The sequence below is a fragment of the Tenrec ecaudatus genome, chromosome 9 (genome assembly GCF_050624435.1).
Source record: "Tenrec ecaudatus isolate mTenEca1 chromosome 9, mTenEca1.hap1, whole genome shotgun sequence".
Taxonomy (NCBI): Eukaryota; Metazoa; Chordata; class Mammalia; order Afrosoricida; family Tenrecidae; genus Tenrec; species Tenrec ecaudatus.
In genome coordinates, this window is record NC_134538.1 from 3,693,297 (window position 1) to 3,698,765 (window position 5,469).

The 5,469-nt window shown below is 41.3% G+C and overlaps 1 non-coding gene across 1 annotated transcript; it reads left to right on the top strand.

Moving 5' to 3' along the window:
- Nucleotides 1-2,945: 2,945 nt before the first annotated feature.
- On the top strand, nt 2,946-3,109 carry LOC142457510 (U1 spliceosomal RNA). Its single transcript, XR_012786235.1, has one exon. It is a non-coding gene; the product is annotated as a U1 spliceosomal RNA (small nuclear RNA).
- The last annotated feature ends 2,360 nt before the right edge of the window (nt 3,110-5,469 follow it).

A 5,469-nucleotide genomic window follows, 5' to 3' on the forward strand; every position in this document is an offset into this window, starting at 1 on the left:
ATTAGTGGCCGGTGTACCTCTCATTAGGAGACTCTACAGGGCAGAGATGAAGAATCAAAGACATTTTCAAGGGTTTGCTTTGTTTGGTTTTGCGTGAGAAAGTGACCTGAAAATTGACCCAAATATTAATCTGGTAGAATTTCACTCTTCTTCTTGGGCTATTTTATTTCTTGATTTTAATAAAAGTATATGTAACAAATGCAAGGTTATTGCTGAAGCAATTTTGGACCTTAGATAATATGTATAATCATGGACACACAACTCATTATTAGTGCCAATGTCATATAGAGGGACAGAAAGAGCAAAGAGCATGGATCCTCCAAAGACCTGTAGCATAATTTGAGACCTATGGTTTGGAAAAGGTTGGGAAAATTTTCCCATTATTCTTATAGAGTCAGTCTGGCTTCAGGCCAGCTATTCAGTCATAATTTTTAGGCTCTCAGGTGACTAATAGAAACACATTATTTAGCTCAACCTTTGAGCCAGGGAAATGTGTGCCCTTTAGTCTTGGGGTGGAAAAAAAACCCAAACAACAACCCTAGTTCTTAGGATGAAATGATATCCTCATCGAATTTGCCCTTGTATATCCACAAAAGAACACATACATACCCAAGTATGAATCAGTTCCCCTTACACACACATACACACACACACCTCTTTCTCTCTTATTCTTTGCATATTATTCACCCTCTTTTGGTTTGTGCCCCTTCTCTGGGAAATGCTAGCTACAAGTCTCAGAGAAATGGAAGGTCCCTGACAATATTTCTTTGGTTTAGGAAATGTGTTCACAAGGCCTATGAACCTATATGTACTGTTCACCAAGGGCTGTAAACGCCATGAAGCTGGCAAAGTTGCATTCTATCTGAGGAATGACATGACCATGGTCTTCTTTAAACCAGCTTTATATACCCTAGACAAGGAGGACATACTCTCTGGTTATATCCATCCACCCAAAAGCCCAATGCTATTGAGTTGATTCTGACTCGTGGATACCCTATGAAGCAGAGTGAACTGTTTCTTAAGGTTTCTGAAACAGCCTCACCTTTCCCCTGTGGACTAGTTGGTGGATTTGAACCACTCATCTCATGGCCAGCAGCCCAGTGGTTGACCCATTGCACCACTAGGGCTTGTTGGCTGTGCCCACAAATTGTTAAAACCATGAAGGAACCAACTGTCAAGTTCAATTCGACCAGTTTGTTAGTTCAATTACAAAATAAAGATAAAGAAAAAAATAGTGGCTAACATATCCTTTAAATATTTTTATGGTTTTAACACATATGTGTTCATGGTGGTTCCAGTGATCGCTTTCCTCTCCCCTAAGTTGGTCTCTTGTTGGAACCAACGTGGTGTCATGAAACCCACAGACTAATAAACCATCAAAGGTAAGCATGAGACAAAAGCTGAGAGTAGGGAGAGCACCTGCCAGCAAACTAACCCATGACATTAAAATGTTCAGAAAGCAGGTGTGGCCACTGGAGTGGGTGGTTGTGAAAAACCATACAGACACAGCTATGTAACAAAAATCTGTGAAAGGTGAAATTCAACTTTACCTCCCTGCGATTCTATGCTTCTTGCCAACCAAAGCCTCCTCCTCACCAAGGGGAACATCTTGTCTCCCGTCATCTGTGCCCGAAACAAGAGTCAGACTAGGTTTGCCCAGATCCTGTATTCTTTGTTCCAGATCCTCATCTTTGTCTATTGATATGTACTGCAAGGAATTCAAAAGCTTTGTGTCCTGGGCTTGATTGCCTTGAAAGTCTTCCTTGCTTTTTGCTGCTCTGCTCAGTGAGCTCTGTCCTACACACAGTCTGGATTTTTCAGGTGTTCTTGTTAACTGACTTCCAGGCTGGGTTGATCCCTGAGCGGGATTTCTGGGAGTCTGCAGTGTGGGAAGGCTGGAGGAAGAGGCCAGGGCACTGTTTCTTTTCTGTTTTAAGAAGCATCTGTAGCACTGCCCTCTTTTCTCTGCTGCTTCTCCTCAATGATTTCAATACCCTCCTGGCAACCACGCAGTGTGGTTTGGGGTTGCTTTGGAGTTCTGGAACACACCTTCCATTGTTTTTTGAGCCCCATGAACTTGCCACTAGTTTTAGAAGGTTTCCTTAATCCCCCATTGGCTATAATTGTTTTCTCACTCTATCTAGGACCCTCTATTGTGCTCTTATTCAGAGCAATCAACCGTGGGGGAGACCACAGTCTAGTTCTTCTGAACTATTGCCATGGGGACTGAGGTTTTCATGGCCCGTTCATCTTTGGGACTCATAGTTTCCGTGTGACTTTAATTTTCATTCATTTCCTTTGCTTTGGATGAGAGGGAGCAATATTTGCACCCTAGATGGCTATTCATAAGCGTTTAAGTCTCCAGTAACTTTTCACTAAGTTACAATGCAGAACATTGTCTTTGTTGGGTCTATTGTGTCAATTATCACCAGTTACTATGCTCCCAAGGCTCCAGCCCCAGTGATGAAGTCCTTTTCACCCCATCAATCACAGGATAGTTCAATTAGACAGAAAACAATAAATGCTGGAGAAGGTATGGGGATACTGCTGTTGGAACTGTTATGTGGTGCAGTCCAGTTAAAGTGCTTCCTTTAAAAGTTTGAATTATATTATAGCTCAGTTATTATATTTCTGGTTTTGTTTTTCAAAATGGAAGTTGCCTCTGTTGTATTTTGTTATTATTAGTTGCCTTCCTGACTCTCTGTTTGTAATTTTCTAGGTTTTCACTACATGAAACCGAGGATGGGTGACATTATGGAGAAAATAACTAGATTAAAAATTTCTGTGGGAAACAGCAAGGGAGGTGGGGAGGTAAAGGAAAGTTATATGAAGGAGTACAAGAAGGAAGAAAATGTTTTGAAATTGATTGTGGTAATGGTTGTTGAACGCTACTTAATATGATTGAACTATTGAATAGTATGATATGTGGATGGTTTCCTCATAAAATACTTACCTGGCAGGGGAGATACCATGATCACGAAGGTGGTTTGCCCAGGGCGAGGCTCATCCATTGCACTCCAGATGTGCTGACTCCTGCGATTTCCCCAAATGTGGGAAACTCGACTGCATAATTTGTGGTAATGGGGGACTGCGTTCGCGCTCTCCCCTATTAAAAGAAAAAAAATAGTTTGAAATTAAGTACCATTTGATTCATCAATCTCATTACTAGGTTGATCCTAAAGTACCATTTGATTAATCAATCAATCTCATTACTAGGTTGATCCCAAAGTACCATTTGATTCATCAATCTCATTACTAGGTTGATCCTAAATAAACAAGAGCCGGGACACAGAAAATACTTTATGTCTCATATTAATTGCACTATTGTTTTTTCAATGCCAAATAGATAGAAACATACCTGAGGGCCTCAAACAGCAGATGACGATGGACAAGCTTTGCATCTACATTCTTTTTTACAGACCCTGACAGACGACGTTGTCAACAAATTCCCTTCGCTTTGATGCTTACTACTTCCATCTTATTCCAGGCACCCATTACACAAAATTCAATGTGCCCCTCCCATGAACAGCAGAGTCAGCACCTGCCCTCATTGGCCATGCAATGTCAGTTGATGCTATTCTTTCCCAAGATCTAGCTTCATCTTCTGCTTAAGAATGAAAATGAACAATCAAGGCATAGTTGGCATTTGTTTTCGCTCATTCTTTCTTTTCTTTTTTTAAAAAACAAATCATTTTCCTGGGGGCTCTTACAGATCTTATCACCATTCATCCATCCATCCATTCATTGTGTCAAGCACATTTGTACATATGTTGCCATCATCATTTTCTAAAGATTTTATTTATACTTGAGCTCTTGGGATCAGCTCATAACCCCCTCCCCTCTCCCTCCATCATGAACCCTTCATCATTTATAAAGTATTATTTTTTAATGTCATACACTGATCGCTGTCTCCCTTCACCCACTTTTCTCTTGTCTGTCCCCCTAAGAAGGGTTAACTGTTGATCATTGTGACCGGTTACCCCTTTCTCCCTCACCTTCCCCTTCCCCTTCTGGTATCGCTACTCTCATTGTTGGTCCTGAGGGGTTTATCTGCCCTCGGTTCCCTGTGTTATGAGCTCTGATTTGTACCCATAGACATGCTCTGGTCTAGTCAGATTTGTTAGGTGGAATTGGGGTCCTGATAGGCAGGGGGCTGGGGTGGGGGGGAAGAAGTATTAAAGAAATTACAGGAAGTTGTATGTTTCCTCAGTGCTATATTGCACCCTGAATGGCTCATTTCTTCCTTGTGACCCTTCTGTAAGGGTTGTTCAATTGCCTTCACACAGGTTTTGGGTCTCCATTCTACCCTCCCCCTCATTTACATTGATATGAATTTTTGTTCTGAGCCTTTGATGCCTTATGCCTGATCCCATGGACACTGCATGATCACATAAGCTGATGTGCTTCTTCCATGTGGGCTTTGTTGCTTCTCAGCTAGATGGCCTCTTGTTTGTCTTCAAGTCTTTAAGACCCTAGATGCCATATATTTTGATAGTTGGGTACCATAAACTTTCTTCACCACATTTGCTTATGCATCTATTTTGTATTCAGTGATTGTGTTGGGAAAGTGATCATCACAGAATGCCTGGTTATTAGAACAGAGTATTCTTGCCCTGAGGGAGTACTGGAGTAGAGGCCCAATGTCTGGCTGCTTTAATATTTAACTTATATATATATGTACATAGATCTATTTCCCCATTGTCATATAAAATGTATTTATATATATGTACATGTCTGTATTTAGAACTCTATAAATGCCCTTTGCTTCTTAGTTCTGTCTTCTATTTTCTTTTACTTTCTTCTTGTTCCACTATCACATTCTGCCTTCATTCAGGTTTCAGTAATTCCTCTGGGATACATTGCCCTTGATCAACCCCCACCAGTCATCTGTGCCGTTGATTTTAAATCACTTGTTGTTCCCTTGTCCCTGGGTTTGTTGGCAACCCCATTCCTTTCCTTCACCGCCCCCCCTCCCATGTCCCCCAGGAACCATCAGTCCCATCGTTTTCTCCTCTAGATTGTTTATCCCACCTATCTAGATAGATATGCAGAGACAATAATAAACATAAAAATAAGACAGAGCCCAACAAAGCAACAACAAAAAACAAAACAACACAAAAAACAATAACAACAAAAGGAAAGCCTATAAATAGTTCCAGGTCTGTTTGTTGACCTTCATGAGTGATTTCCAGCTGAGTCTGGTGGGGTGCCACACATTGGCTCCAAAGTGTATTTTGGGTATCCCCAGGGGGGGAACATTTTCATAACAACCATGTAGTATTTAACTTGCTTTCAGAGTGTCACAGACATGATCTTGCTTAATCCTCACTGTGAGTCAGCAAGGAAGGGACTATCACCACTGTCTTTGCAATAAATGTGGGTGAGCTAGTTCTGTTCTCCTTTCAGTCCGACCTGTGCTTTGCGCATGTACTTTAGACGTGTTAGCCGAAGGAACCTGTCCCTTTAAAT